General features: G+C 43.5%; 1 protein-coding gene across 1 annotated transcript in view; it reads left to right on the top strand.

Annotated features, from left to right (window-relative positions):
- KCNB1 (potassium voltage-gated channel subfamily B member 1) overlaps positions 1 to 16,728 on the top strand; it is a 101,525-nt gene that overhangs the window by 46,287 nt on the left and 38,510 nt on the right. The gene's annotated exons all lie outside the window — the stretch shown is intronic.

Consider the following 16,728-nt stretch of genomic DNA (forward strand, 5'->3'; position numbering starts at 1 on the left):
ATTTCAGGCAGTGTGGCTCTTCATCATCTTTTCCAAGATCAAGTCATTCCTCAAGGTCTGAGGAATGACTTCATGTAATCTATTCATGCCCCTGGCTTCACAGGAGCACCTACATATTTGGAATAAACAAGAGGAAAAATAAACAAAACAAGCTTGTTTTGAAAATACTGCAAGTTGTACAGCTTTCAAGCACAGCTGGAACTCATATTTGGTTGAGGGGCTAGAGGAGTTATGGAAATATGACAGCAATAAATTCCATCGCAGATGCCCCAAGCTTACATCTTTGCAAGTTATTCCTGCTTTCTTCAATGTATGAGGAGACCCAAAGCTGGAAGAAACAGTGTCTTTACTTTGAAAATGGATGCTAACCACCAAGAGCAGCTGGCTTTGGCCTTCAAAATAATAATAAATTCAAGTGCTAGATTATTTACAGCATTTGGCTCTGAAACAGTGATGAATACAATATGAATACTTAGGGTAGGCTCTGCTGAAGCACTGGCACTGACTGCTACTTGTTAGGAGAGGAGAATAATACAATGTGCAACAAGTAAACAAGGCAAATCACTATACTGCACAGGATAAAATGTTCTCATCCTGCTCTGAGAGTCCACGCAAAATAAGTGTCTTTTTCTGCTTAGGATTAATAGCATTATTCTGGGCTAATTATTCTGGATATTTCCCTCCTCTTTTTTTAGCTTTCTCAGAGAAAGGAAAGGAATCTTTATCTGTGTGAAATGTTTTCATTTGAGTCTTGGCTTTTTCAGGTATTCATTTTCTACTCCCACACTTCCATAGTTCTTGTGTCATTAAATGAAATAATGAAACCAGCATGGCTTGTTATCTAACGATTTAAGGTCTGACTCTAACCTCACTGTTACACCCATTTTGCTCTACCCTTTTCATATTTACTGCATTGGTTTCATAGAAATGATCAGAAATTCACTTCAGATATTATCCCAAGCTGGTATTAAGTTGCTTTCAGCTATGCTGAATGGCTGAGCCCTTAGCTGGTTCCAGCATCCAGATGTTCCTACGTATCTCTTGTATACTTGTCCAAAATGATCTCTTCAAATTTGGACTATGATTTTTCCCACAAGACTTCCAGCATTCCTACTTTTCTAACATGGTTCTGAAAAGCTTTGGGAGAATGTCTACTACATGTAGTGATTCAACCCAGATCAGTTAGATATAAGGGACAAAGAGATTTAGAATATAACAGTCATCATTGTCTCCCAGCCCCTTCCTCCTTGAACATTTTCCAAACATCAGCAAGCTTTTGATTTATTTAGGAGAGACTAAGTTATAGCTACATTTATGACTTGATCCATGGACAAGGAGTATGGGACAGTGCCAAAGGCCTTAAGTCTCAAGTTATGGTTGTTTTTTGCCTATGTCTAGATTACTCTGTAACTCTACACTACGGGAGGATAAAGTTCTCTTTTTTGTCAAACTGGGATTTTTCTAGTCCATTCTTTTTCTGCAGTGTTTTGGGATCAGAAATGAAAAGTGCTGAATAAGTCATTGGTTGTTGTCTAACTAGGAGCATTTTAACAGCTTGTTCTTCCAACTTTATAAATAAGTTTGGAGGAGAGGACTGAGGATCCTAAAGTGCTAAATCAGTCAGTGCTGTTAGCCCAGCACATACAGCCTGCATGGAGTCTCATCAGGCTCTCAGGCAGGGTAAATATTGAAACATGTAGACGTATAAAAATTATAAGCTTGAAAAATATGCATGTGGTAAGTTAATCTGGACCCACACATTTATTCACAATGCAAGTCATGCTCTGTGGAAAGGAGAAGTCAGAAATATCAGCATTCAGTCAACTTTCTTGGCAGGAGAGTGGCTCTGATGGGAAAAATCACCATATGTCAGAGGCCCTGAGCATACCAAACCCTGACAGCCCCCCACAGCATTTATCTGCAGCCTTATGGATGTCTGCTGCTAAGTGCAGTCACAAATGTGACAAGTTTCCTTGAGTTGTTTGGCCAAGGAGAGAATTGCCCAGGCTGTAACTGATGAGGAACTCAGAAGAGGGCATGGGGAAGGATGGGACATTCTAATGGATGTCTGAGAGCCCAAAACCATACCCAGCTCCAGATGCGCTTTAGGTTTGTAGGATCTTTTTTTCTTTGAGCCCTTCCAGTTTTGTAACTCAGCACTTTGCTCTGAGTTTATCCTGCAAAATGTTTGAAGTAAAAGCTCAGATGAGGTAAAAGCAAGACACAAAATGCCCTGCTTTCTTTGAAGCAGTAAAGGTAGATAAAACTGAGTTGCAAACCATTGTGGTGTTTGTAAAATGAGTCAGACCTGAGTACCTGAGGGTAAGATGCATCTTGTTATATGTGTTGAGAAAGGATGTTAATATAAAGGATTAGTTTTTGGTGGGAGTAAAGAGGAGTAAATTAATCTTGCTGAATAGAAAGATTTGGGACCTTCTGGCAAGGATTTGGCAGCGAGGCAACAATCTGACCAAACACAATAAAAACAAACACACGGGAGGTACTGAGCTGGAGGTTGTTCCTTGAAGTCTGAATTCTGAATAGATTGGTGTCATAAATAGGTGTTGTAAATATTCTGCACTCCTGGGTCAGGTCTTTTCACTGCAATCTATCAGATGACGTTATGAGGAGTCTGCTGATGAATTTTTGTCTCACATTCAACGTTTTTAGTGAACTCAGATTTCTGCAAATAAGAACCTGTCTGTCTCTTTCTACATCTTAACATAACTCCTGGTTAAGTTCAGTTCAAGATGGGGATTTGGAATAGGTGTTGTTTTCAGCAGGCTATTGGAGTGGGAGAGGCCAAGTGAAGTGCAGAAGTTTCACCTGTTCTTAAGAAATTCAATGTGAGTGGTTTGTCCTCCACTCCTCCAGCAACTGCACATCAATGGGAAACCACAATCCAGTCTTTCAAAATGTGCCTGTTTTCATGAAGTCCTTCTATTTTATTCTAAGGCATTGTTTAGTCATATGTTTTCATAGCTCCAGTTTAGCACCTACTACCAGCTACAGAAATCATATTTTCTTGTTTATTATCAAATAAATAGCATTGCAATATTGATGTATCATTACTGAGTCAATGCAGTACTATGAAAACTCTTTTTTTTTTTTGTGAATACTTCTTTCATAATAATACTTCTTTAATATCCTTGTTGCTTCTGCATTGTGCAAGGTTTTGTCAGACATCTTTGCAGCTGTTGCAACAAGAGGAAGGTTCCTCCCCGCCTTTTCTTTACATCTACCCATGAGGCCAATGATACAAGAGCACTGGTCAGGACCTGGCATTGGAGTTTCTTCCTATTCACATCAGGAATTCATTTTTGTATGCATCTTTTCAAAGCTGATTCCTGCCTGAGCGTAAAACCCCACTTCAGCACAAACACTTGCCCTGTGTGGGCAGGTGGAGGTTCCTCCTTCACTTGCCTCTTGCATCAGGCCTAACCAGCTTCATTAGCAAACACACAAATTTTCCTTTCTCATGCCCTGCTGCATTTCCTGTGCTGCTAGAGTTGCTGTCCCTCATTTCCAACTCTTACTTTGTGAGCAAGCTCTCTGCATGTGGTTTCTCCAACAGTTAAGGCCTTGTGGTTTTACCCTATTTAATTGCTGTAAAGTCAGTGAGAACGGGAGTTCTGATTAACATGGAAGCTGCTGGCCAGGATCGCAGAGGCTGCGTGCTCAGCTAGGTGACATTTCTGGGTCTGTCTGCTTCTATGTATGGAACACGATAAATTTTTCATGCTGTATTCTGTCCAAGGAAAGGATGAAGATGGGCATCCTTGTCATCTGTGAGGAAGAGACTGGTGGCCTCCATTGCTAGGACTTCATAAGCAGCAGGAATGGAAATTGGAAGGCTATGGGTTGGGGTCAAAGAGAAGAGAGAGTGCTTTCTTCAGGAGCACCTCCTACCATGGGAGGGAAGGATGGAAAGGAAAAAGAATACCGTGGGCAACAGGTGGGGAGGGAGGTGTTGGGGAAGCCTGGATGTGGGAGGGAAGGAGGATCGTGAGAGAAAGAGCCTCAGAGCAAGAGGGAGGTTATCTTGGGTTGCAAAGGTACAGGAGCAGCTTAACTGAGTCACAGATGTTGTCTCTGTTTTGATATTTAAATAATTGACTGGTTCAGACGCTGCTCCATAAACAGGTGGCAAATACATATTCCCTGAAGTCAAAGCACAAAAGTCAGGCTTAACATTTCCTCCTCCGGAGAATATGAAAGACCAAAGACCTAGAAATGCTAAATGTTTTGGAGCAAAATCACTTACTAAGTGACATTTATAATTATTTTCACTTTTTATTCCACCTGTACTGGAAAAGCCATGTACATAAAGGTGTTCAGGATATTCCGCTTTGGATTATATTATCTTGTTTTCTAATTTTCTTTATTAAGATACCTCTTAAGTGATGAATGAAGCAGAATATGGAGTTCTTTTTTCTTTTCTTAACAGTCTCATGTAGGATTTAACAAAGGATAATATTCTTTCTTAAACCAGAATGTAAGATCGTACAGATGAAGTGTAATTCTCCATTTAATCCTCCAAGCTCTTGCATAAAATTCTCCACAAACTTCTTATTAACATGTGCAGGTTCTTATTTCTTATTTTTTATTTCTTCTTTTGTCCCTATGAATTTCTAAGAGTCTTTTGTATAGGGAGGAATGGAGCAGTGTGTCACAGGAATGAATTCACATGAAATCGTATAGTCCTGGGGCTGATGCTCCCCTTAACTGACTGCTCACACCAACAGAACGAGCTGAGAAGTGCATGCAGACATCCTGTTCCTACAGGAGCTTGCAAGCTGCCCAGTAGCGTGGAGTGGCCTCCCAAACTCCTCACACCTGTGGGACCCTTGCAGAGAACTAAGGCACGTTTGGAGGAATGACAGCCAGCCTTACATCAGTCCTGACTAGGAAACCCACTTTTCCCTGGCATAACATTTTTCCAGGTAGCTTGTGCAGCTGCAGAGGGAGCATGAGACAAGAGTGCTGGTGCCAGAGGGATGCAATATCACAGGGCCTCCCCAAATCCTCCTCATGTTAGAAATGTTTCACAGAACCGTGTCAGTTCCGATGAAGTGTTTCCTGGGAAATGTCAAATCATTTTGACTTTCTCATTTAGTTTCACTAACATCAAAGGTGTTTCATTTTGCTAAGGTAAAAATGTTTCCCTTTGATTTGATCATTTCAATTTGTGTCATTTAGGCTTTTGAGTTAGATGGAAATACGTACTTTAAAACTTGAATTTATAAGGATGTAAGGTACAAACACTACTCAGTACTTCATAGTGGGTTGTGACTTTGCAGTTTTAACGAAGTTTGATCATAATTCATCAAAGTGAAACAATCCCACATTATCAAAGCACGTTATCTTACATTCACTTTTCTGAAACTCCAAAGAAAACATTAAAATGATGGCTCTAGGTCATCAAAAGTTTCCACAGAACATTTTTTTTCTGATTAGCTTTTCTAAAGTAGAGAGAGATCTGACATAACTGGTGTGTCTGGAGAACTGCATGAACTCAGAGATTCAGAAGTATCAGTGGGATAAATCTGATGGCTGTTGTTTGTTCCATTTTCCCCATCAGAAGAGCAGGTGTGCCTTTTTGGGGGTTTAGTGGAGCTTACCAGCAAACACTGGCAGTTTTACTTCACTATGCATAGAAACACTGAATGATCTTGGACACAGAATCATAGAATCACTTGGGTTGGAAGGGACACCAAGGATCATCCAGTTCCAACTCCCCTGCTGCAGGCAGGGCCACCAATCTCCTGATCTCCTGATCTCTGGGAAACTAAACTAGGTTTCCCAGGGCCCCATCCAATCTGGTTTTGAACATCTCCTGGGACGGGGCATCCACAGCCCAGGCACAAGTATTTTAAATCCTACCATTGGCCAGCTCTTTGTTCAAGTTACGTTCTCCACATTCGTTGGTAATAGCTTCCCAGACTACTGCCTTCTCCCAGTAGCTCTGCTGCTGTTGTGTAGCTTCACATCTCCCAGTTGTGCTGCCTGGGGACAGCCTGGCTTATGGGACAAAGGGCCATACCACAACTGCTCCTCCCAACTGCAATTTGGGAGGCAATGGGAGTATTCAATTCCATGTGTTGTGTCTTATTGCATGCAGATTTTGCTCTCACAGCTTCCTCCAATGGCTGGTCATCCCTGCAGCCAGTCTTGTGTGTATCATAGGAAGGGAACAGGTTTTCTGGCACTACGCAAATGCAATACAGGAAAATTTAACACTGCAACTGGGAGCATCTGAGAGCAAGTGGTGCTGAAGGGCTGTTCATCTCCTTCCCTCAGACATGCAGAGCATTGTTAAAGAAGGCAGAGTAAATGTACTTGTTCATATGGTTAACAATTAATAATTAAATCCCTCCCAGTTGCAGCTGTAGTGTAATCATCGTGTGTGTTTACTGCTTGGTTTCAGCTCATTGCTAGCTGACAATTCTCAGGTTAGTTCTCCAGAGTGCCAACCTTACCTCCTTTCTGAAGGAAATTATTAATAAATTCTTATATATCTCAGGGAATTCATTACAGTTTTACATTTTTTAAGAGCATATGTACTCTTTCATTCTCCCCTCAGGGCCCTTCAGCCTTATCTAAACAAAACATCCCTGTTGTCATACCAACCATGTAAATTTACGTTCAGATATCTTTCTGTTTTTCTTCTTATTTTGTCTGTAACTCAACCCATATCGCTTTAGAACATAAATTCCTACAAAACAGGACAATGTTATCCCATCGCCTATCAAAATTATTCTTTTTGTGAGGTAGTTTTCAAGGAAATGAATAATTCTCTGGCTGCCAGGGCTCAAGTTGTGGGAAGGCTTTAGAAAATTTGTGAATCTTTGGCTTTTGGTGACAGCAAGGACCAGGCAAGAGGTTCCTGAATTGCTTTCTTCCAGAGCAACTTAGGTTCTGGTCAAGCTAAATCTGTTCCCAAAAGGTCATTAGGAGAAATCAGTTGCACAGGTTGATTGCATTCATGGTCCAGAAACATGTAAAACCAAAGGAATAAAAAAAATTAGACTGCATTTGCTAAGTGGATACAGTTGGGTTTTGGAGTCATCTATGCAGACCACTGAGGCAATAGAGCAAAAATTGTTGTTATCACTGATCTTTTCTGTTAAATGATGCAACAGCTATTCTAATGGGAGGCCAAGGGGTACTCTGGGCTTGACCAGGCAGATGAGCATTGAGAACGTGAGGAGTCTGCTCTCAGCCAAAGCGGAAATACAGATTACAGAATACTCAGAAAGAAACAGGCAATCAAGAGTAATGGCTCCTTTATTAATAGGACATTGATAAAGTCACTTAACCCCTGGGCAACATAGTGTCATCAATAGAACTGGGGCAATGGCCAATTTATCTCAGCCACAGAGGCCACTTGATGATGCAAAATGCAAGAGGTGAAAGGTAGGGCATAGACATGAGGAATCAACAGGGTGGAAGCTTCCAGAGGAAAACTCACCTCTTAAAAACAGTGTTACAGAATGGCATACTCAGCTTGCTTATATGAATGGGATGAAATTCAGTATCCACTATTTAGGGCTGTGCTTTCAGACAAAATATTTTTAACCTTCACTGTGTGGCTTGTCTGCTTGCACAGCGCAGATTCAACAGTGGCACAAATACGAAAAAAACCCACAGCACTGAAAATAGCTTCGCAGGTTCCAATCCTGCATCACAGTGTACTTTGCTAGGTCTCCTTAAAGCCAGTAAGAGCTTCTTTTATTCATGATATTAGCTGTACTAGCCAACCTTATGGCAGACTGGGGTTTCAGGGAGTATATATTTGTCTTTCTCCCTGGAAGAAGTCTCTGTTCATTCTACCATATGTAGCAGAGGTTAATTGATTGTATTCCTATTGTGTACATGTGTATTGCTAGTAGTGTGACACTACCTCTACAGAAAAGGATTTCCAATGTGGGAGGAAGACAACATAGTTTTGTTGTTCTGTATGAATTTATGTCTCCTGGCCTGCTTTGTTCAGAAAGATTTGTTTTTGCTTCCAAGAAGTCTGTTAAATGGTTCTTGGCAGATGTGTGTAAAGAAAATGCATCCATTTGGACATGACTGTCCATGCATGTTTGCAGGGTGCTAATTACAGTCAGTGCCTCGCAGATCCTGTTGCTAATTAAAGTGATTTCATTGTATCTGTTGGTCATTAGCACAACCAAGTCCAGCTGACAGGCACAGTCCAGCTGAGGCTCCAGCAAAGAGAACACAGACCAAAAGTAGACTACATTGAATTAGGGAAGGGTGAAACATTTCATTGTAAGCCAGAGTAAACTGCAGAAAACGGCGACCAAGTTTTTCACAATAGAACATGAACAACAGCAGAAAGAAGTAGCATTCAAGTAGGATGGGGAGCAGATGGGCCCATCGCAGGGCAGATGGGCACAATAATGCTGCAGCAGCTGAGGGAAGAGGAGAGCACAGGTGCCCAGTGTACAAGAGGAGCTTTTGCAGCATGTCTGGAGGCTGCAGGTTTCTATGCCAGCACTTGGTGCAGGAAGGTCTAGCCATGTCTGCCTGGGCTCATATCACTGCCTTTGGATGGGTTACGCATGAGGGCTGTGTTTAAGGGAAAGTGCTGGTCTTGGCACTGCTGAAAGCTGACCAGGAGCCATTCCCTGGGTTATCTGCCCCAGGCAGTTGTAAACGGGTGCACCTCCTGGTAAATTTCAGAATAACAGCGCCTGACATTTCACGTACTACAGATTACAGTTGGCCTCACTGTGGTACCCCAGGATAATCATCATCTGCAGGATGAGCGTTAGAAACTGCCTGTAGTCAGAGTATTCCAACTCTGAGTGCTTGCAGCCTGTCCAGCCTTCCTGGCCCAGCAAGCTCTGCTACCCTTGCCAGGCTCAGCACCAGGATTTGTACATAATGTGGACCCTAGCCAGTGCTTCAGCACCTTACAAAACAATGCAAAACTCAACTATTGATTTACAATTAAGGTTGATCCAGCAGAAAATTAGGTTTTGTTCACATTTATTCTTCAAGGCTGTACTGTCTGCTCCTGGCTGAGGCAGAGGCACTGCTGACAACATGGGCTGGCTTACAAACTCTGTGGCTGTTCCAAGACACAACTCTTTTGGCTGGAAGTTAGCAGAAGGATTAATATGACAATGGATGCTTCCTTAAATTGTACTTCTCTGAACTGGGTTTGGGTGTGTTTTTGGATATATCCCCGCATGCTGAAAATTTTCCAGGACTGGTCCTCCTGGTATCTGCTGGGTGGGAGATGAAGTGGCCTCCAGAATGGGCTGGGCAGAAGCCAGGCTGACTTGGTTACACACACTGAATGCTGAGGTTTTGGAAACACAAAAAAAAAGGATAAATGTTTGCTTTTAATTTTTGTAAGAATGAAAAATCTCAGGTTGTCAGAAGCTAAACCGTTTCTCTTCCTACCTCTCCCTCATCCAATTTTCTTCCTCTCTTTCCTTCTCTTTTCCATCTTTCATCCTTTCATCCCTTTTGACTTTGTTTCTTCCTTATTTTTTTATGTGGAAATACAAGGGATTTGTTCAGTGAAATTCAAAAACATATCAAGAACTGCATGTGCTTTATAGATGTTATCATAAAGACACTATCACTATGACAGTGTGCTGGAGAGATGAAAACATGAGTGCCATTTCAGCATCTTCCATAGCATGACTCAGAGAGATTGATAGTTATCCTCCTGCAATTAGAATTTTTATTAGCGCTGCCGGCGGCCCTTGGCATGCTGTGAATGGATGCCATTTTCTTGGAGTGTTTAGTCTTTCATAATGCTTCAGAGAAAATAAAGATGGACTGGATTCACTCACCACATAATGCTGAGGGGAAAATCACATTTTATGCCACCTGAGGCTGAGTTTTCAAGCTCCAGACAGCAGGAACAAAGCACGTTAGGTATCCGCCCGGAGCAAAGCTCGGCAGAAGCTCACGTCTCCAATGTTCCCCAGCTCAGCAGCTGGGCCAGGCTCTGCTGCCCTTCCCATGGCTGATGATTCCTCCTCTCAGCTCACTCCAATGCTCATGCCCAGCCATCTGTGTCAAAACCATTTCATTCCCTAAGGGAATTCGACCTTCTCTACTTTTTCTTCTCTTTTTGGCAAACACAGAACCTGGGTTGACCTGATGAGGGTTAAACCAGCCATGGCACTCTTCTGCAGTATGCTTTTTATAGTCAATTTCAAGAAAATCCTGCTATCACAAAGAGCAATTCCATTTTTGCCCTTTCCATAATATTCATATTACTGAATCAGGGAGAGTGTAAAACCTGTGCTGGAGACAAAGGGCAAAATGGAATATATGTTCTCTTTTGAGATTTCAAACAAAGCTTTATGGTCTTTGAAATTCCACTGCTGAGTAAGGCTGCTTAGTACAACCTCATCTGCATCGCTGGGAGGCAGATGCAGTGGTTTGGCAAAATCGTCCTCCCAGAGCTCACACAGGCCTGGGGAGCACCATAGGGTGTTCTCCATGACAGCCTGGGGACCAAGCCTTCTTGATGAGGTTTCCTGATCTCTCCACAAACACCAGCGGCTCTGAAGTTGGAAACAGGGCTCTGAGCACACAGTGAGCATTTCAGCCACATCCAAATTACCATCAGGAAACACTTCTTTATGGAAGGGGTTGTTAAGCACTGGAATAGGCTCCCTAGGGAGGTGGTTGAGTCACCATCTCTGGATGTGTTTAAAAACCATTTGGATGTGGTGCTCAGGGACATGATTTAGCACAGGGTTGTTAGTTATGGCATTATGGTTAGGTCGTGGTTGGACTCGATGATCTTTAAGGTCTTTTCCAACCTGAGTGATTCTATAATTCTATGATCAGGCAGACGCTGCATCCCTAGTGGGATCTGTGCTGCAGCTTTAGGGTGGGCTTGTCAGCTTGGCTGCCTGTAGCTGCACGAAGATCTGCCCCACGGTGCCCACGTCCATTCTAAGAGTGGGAGGCAGGCTTCTAAATCCAGCAGGCACTTGTGAGCATCACAGCCGGCTATGGGGCAGAGCTCTGCAGCATCTGTGCCCCCTGAGATATGGGTCCTACATGGAGATGGCAAATAGACACCCTGGGCAGTGACACTCCTGGAGATCTTGCAATGTGTCCAGCAAACCAGCCAGAATGGAGCATGCAGACAAGACACTTTTGATTCAAAATAGGCCCTATTTTTCCTTTGAAAACCCACAATATGCAGGTTTATTTTCTGCAACTCTTCCAGGCAGGTTACCCCAACTGTTGGCAAACGGCTGGGTTGGGGTTGCCATGGATACACTCTGCACTGATTCACATGAAACACATCACTGCATTATCCCAAGAGTGGTGAAAGCCTTTCACAGCTGATAATTTTTAAGAGAATGATTCATCGTTAAATATATCGTGACAGCTTGGCATTGTTTGCTCTTCCTTGGAAGCATCATCTGGAAATAGGCAGCTCTTGGGATGCTCCTGAAGTCGAGAGTAAAGCTGTGAGAAAGATGTCTGCAGTAGTGCACCATGGTGCTTAATTTTCTTCTCCCTCTTTTTCTCCCAGGGCAGAAACTGAGTGCCCCAACCTCCCACCATCTCCTCACCATGTTTGCTCCCACACATGGCTGCTGGTGCCCACCTGGCTGGGAGAGGAAGGGACCTCTTCTTTCTTCTTCCAACTGCATTCCAAAAAGTAGCAGTGAGCATAGCCAGGGCTCAGCCAGGCATTGTTCTGAGGCACCAGTTATGCGTTGAGGTTTTGTGCGGCTCATGGTTGTGTAGGAAGAGGTTTGGAAGACTCTATTTTTTCTCTAGAAAAAGATATGAACTAAGGGATGACTGAAAGCCTTTTTTTTGTCCCATTCTGAGTAATGAGGAGGGAAGCACAGAGCTGGGACACACACATTGAGCTGGCATGAGCAATCTAGGGCAGAGAGAAAAGTGCTGATACCTTTTTGTATATTAGCCAGACAAGAACAGGTAAGGCAACTCAGTCTCGGGGTTGTGCATGTCCTCTCCATTCCCATGAGCAGTGTTGGCAGGCCAGGCTCCAGACTTGCTATGCTGACCCAGGCCCTGCTGCCCTCCATGGCAGCGTGGGGATGGGAGAGGAGAAAGGGGAGAGACAGCAGCAGGTAGGAGTGGAGAGCACCAAGAGGTGAGGGAGAAATGGATGATAACTAGAGAATGGAGACATCCTGCTAAGCTGTACTCTTCATATCCAAGGAAGGGCTGTGAGCATCTCCATGCCTTACTGAGTGGCCATTTAAAAACTATTTTGATTCCTAGGTTGGTGGATTTTCAGGTGCTGGGCAGTGGAGCATGGTTCAGGATTAGTTGCATGTCCTCTGGTGTCCCCAAAGAGCCATGAGACAACGGTGATGTGGCATGGGAGAGGCACCACACTGATTGCTGTGATTTTGAAGTAGGACATTGAGAGAATTTACTGAAAACACAAAAACTTTCTTTTCTGCATAAAATGAGCCCTCGTCAAACAGCTGCCTGCACTTAGAAAGTAACCCAAAACCAACTGAAACAAACAAAAAGTGTCTCCATGCTCTTGACTCCATGCCAAAATAATTCTCAGTTATTCCCAAGACAAAACTGTTTCCTCTGTCCCTAAAAGCCAAAGACGTACATTTCATGCATAATTAAAGTGAGATTTTAGTATACATCAGAGCCTGGGATTGTGTAAGGCACAAATGGGGCTTTCCAAACAAGCCTTTTGATTACCAGTCATTTTAAGTGAAGGAAATAATGGCACTGCAGAGCTCTCCAAGCCCTCTGAGAGGAATTTCTGCCGTGACTGATGGCTCCCAGTGCATTAGGGCTTCCACCAGTTTAGCCGCCTGGATGGGAGCACTGGGGGACACTGAAATCCCATCAGACCTTAACCTGGGAATGGGGACCCCCACTAGACCCCGCACTGCCCTATGCCAGTCACTCTCACCTGCCCTATGGCAAACCAGCATGCATGACAAGTATTTTTGTAGCTCTAATACTCAGTGAGTTTTCAGTCCTTTAATCCCCCTTTCCATGCTTCTTTGAGAGCAGCCAGTAATGGATGAGGGACATGGATAGAAGTTCCTATTTGTGCCCCATTAGCACTGCTGTTAAACCTTTCTTCCTTGGGTCACACAGCACAGATTTTCCTGGGAGACTTTAAAAGGATGAGCTCTGTTCATATGGAGGTTCATAACAACCCCTGTGTATATTGCTGGTAGGAAAAATCTGACTGTGATGTGTTGCGCTGTGCTGGCACAAACCTTACTCCAGTGTCTCTTCCTGGGATGGTTTGCTTCAGGGTCTGTTACCCTGCAGGTGCTCCCATCCCTGCTCCCATCCAGTCTGTAAGAGAAACACTTAGCTAATGGAGCCTATGTACTTCCTGGGTTCTCTTGCAGAGCAGAGGACACCAAACTGTCCTCTGGCTTTGCTTACTTTAAAGATATTGGAAAGAGATCTACCTTTGATCAAAAACAAACACTGATTTTTTGTCTTCTTCTCTGAAATCTCAGAGGCACAAGAACTCAAGGAGAAGAGGACTAGCAGGGGTGAGAACTGAGGGTCCCGGCAAGGACAGAACAGAGGTGTCTGACAGGTGCTGCTGCCACTTGTCCTTCTCTTTGGGTTTCATTGGAACCTCTTCCCACTGCCCCCAGCCCCACTTGACCAGGGGAAGGAATGACTCCTGACAGCATTTGTCACAATTAACCAAGTGGATTACCTACCTCTTCTGACTGGCTACTAGCCTGCCTGCCCTGCAGCACATATGAGGTAGTGGGATTGGATGGGCTGTGTGTCACTGCTTCCCTTTTCAGTTGAGTTCTGTGCCCCATCACAGCTCTCCACCAGCCCCCAGCTCCTCATTGTATTGCAGTAGCCTCCTTCTATCCAGGCTCATCCCAATCCTTATTAAGGTTTGGCTTCAGATAAGAGCATTGAGAAAACATGATCTCCTTTCCCCTTTCTCACTCCCTCTCAATGACACAGTCCCCTTCCCAAAGAGAATGCTTGCAAATTTAAATCCGTCACAGGACCTGGTGCTGCTCTGACTATATACTGCTTCTATCCTCCAGCCCCTAGCCCACTTGGGCCCCCCAGAATACATCCAGGCTTGGGGTATCTCATGGAGCTGAGCTCACAGAGCCTTCATGGGGCTGCATGGAGGGGGTTCCCATCTCATCCCAATGAGGTGGCAATGTACCTGGCCATACTAGGCCTCACCAACCCTCAAATACAAACAAGTAATTGATTTATGGGAGAGGTCGTTGACATGCAGAATGCTTAAAGTAAAAGTAATTCCCATGGCATGGGAGGATGGAACAAGATAGAAGATATGTTTCCTTCTCCTGCACAGAGCTATTTAGCACACTGGATTTGAAAGACCTTTCAAAATCTTTCATGTGCCTATAATCAAAAAATAGGTCACAAATAAGCTCTCAGTTTCAAAACGAATCTGCATGGAATGATCCACAATGTGTGTAATTGTACCAAGGATCTCTCAAGCAGTAGAACTGTTCGTTGGCCCTACCTGCAGCTCTGCACAGCTATCCATGGTGGGACCAGAACAGCTCCCTCAAGAGCTCCAACCATCCCACCTTGGCCTTCCTGCAGCCTGCAGGCTCATGGGGACTGGTTAAAGCCAAATATTTGTGAACCAATAGTTGCCTGTGCAACATGTGTGTGCTTGAGTTCCACAGGGGTGTCATTTGGTTGGGGTCTCTTTGGGGCTCAGTCCCCCTTGTTAGCTCCAGTTGTGTCTGAAATGGTGTACTCAGCTATCACAACACATCTTTAAGGCTTCATGTCAAATGCACATGGATTGGATTTCAAAGATCGGGATGGGTATGTAGTGAGGAACACAGTCCTTATATTCGTTATAACCAAAACCAATTCTGTGGTACTTCTACCTCATTGAAGAGTCCTGGGAGAATCCCTCAATTAGGAGAATTACTGACACATTTATAATACCCCAGGTTCTCTGCTCACAGCCCATAACTTGACATTTGCAAGCCTTCACAAAACAAGTCAGTTAATGTTCACTTGAGCCCTGAGACGTGTTAGCTACTGAATGTCATACTGCCTTTTTGTTGCCGTATTCAGTAAATGGCATTTTGACCTATTTGCTAGTGCATCTTACTGCAGAGCAGAAACATTACTGGGTGATATAAGCATAGCCCCAAAGTACTCTTAAGCCTGCAGTATAACATGCCTCAGGGGTGGAGGTAAAAAGCAATGGTTGTTGGCTCCAACCTCTGTTTTGGGTGAAGGAGTCACAACACTCTGAAATCTTTTGCTCAGTCACATTGCTTTCATATTAAAAGTGAAGTCTACAGTCTCTCTTCCAAAGCACTGTGATTCCCCATTTGGGAATCAGTTTGGACTGCTGCAGCTCACAAAGCAGCAGGTAACAAGGCTGAGCTGAGCTTGGGGCCATGGAGCAGTGGATTTGCTCTGTCTGCCTTTCTGTGTTTGGGGTATAATAGCTTGCAGTGGGGTGGCATGGGGAAAGGTAGGTTTTCTCATGCTGACTGCTACCTACCAGGATATTAGTAGCTCAGTGGCAGTGCTTAATGACTCACAGTTGCCCAGGTATTTTCCAGTAAAATACTTTGTCTAGGGAAACTCATGCTTTGTTAGAGTACTTGATTTACCTGTGTCCTGGCTGTGTGCTACCCCAGTTAGGTTTGGTTAGTGCTGCTGGGGGACAAGGGTTTGTGGGAGAGGCCAGCCCATACCAGAGTCTGCTCCAGGGCTAAGGTGAGGTGTCTCACGTGCCTGTAGGGATGCCAGTGGAGAAGCATATTTCTGGAAGAAAATAGGAAAGAAGATCTGTGTTTGGTGAAGCTGAGATTGTGTAACTTTGATTCAATTTTGGGACGGCTTTTCTTTCTAAGATGCATCTTATTTTCTATCGCCTATGGTAACACAACACTTCTTAAGGTCATGGTTGGAAGAAAAGTTTTCAATATTCACAGAACATTTTTATTTATCTGAAACATATATTTTCAGTGATGTTGTTGCGCAGTAAATTTTAAAATGTCCTTATTTCCTATGGGACATGAAAATAATCTGACTCTATGGAGATGCTTTGTTAATGGCAAAGACCTGAATTTCCATACTGGAAACCTTCAGCTCACTTCATTCAGCATATCAGAAAATTATATATACTTACGTAGCGCTATTGTATGAAGTGACCCTTAGTCATATTGTCTAAGCTGCTTATTGCAACAGAAATAAGATGTGTTTGGTAATCTTCTTATACTTACTGACAAACCTGAACAAGGCCAGCACTGTGGTGGGGTCACTTATTTCTGGCTATAATAAGGTTACTATACAAGGAGATATTAGTATTGTAAAACACATCCTGAGGATTTCATGTTTAAGTCAGTGTAATTATTTGATCTCAAATAAGTGAAGATACATTTCTTTAGCGAATATCGACCCTCCAATAAGGCAGTGGAGCAAGTAGGAGATCCCCATGGGGCACACCAGTGTGAGTGCTTTGTACAACTGGGTAATACTATTCTCTCTGTCTTCCTTAAGCAAATCTTGTACAACCAGTTGTTCCCCATGTCATTAAAGATCATGGTGCTCGACACAGCATGTTGTATTTCTCAGTGTTGGAGCAACGGCAAACACTGATTGTCAGTAAAATTAAGCCCAAAGCTACAAGGTAGGAATCACACAATTGAGATTGCATCCATATCTACTTGCCTTGCCTTGCCTTGCCTTGCCTTGCCTTGCCTTGCCTTGCCT

The sequence above is a fragment of the Lagopus leucura genome, unplaced genomic scaffold (assembly GCF_019238085.1).
Source record: "Lagopus leucura isolate 7727_CA_CO unplaced genomic scaffold, USGS_WTPT01 Super-Scaffold_100045, whole genome shotgun sequence".
NCBI lineage: Eukaryota > Metazoa > Chordata > Aves > Galliformes > Phasianidae > Lagopus > Lagopus leucura.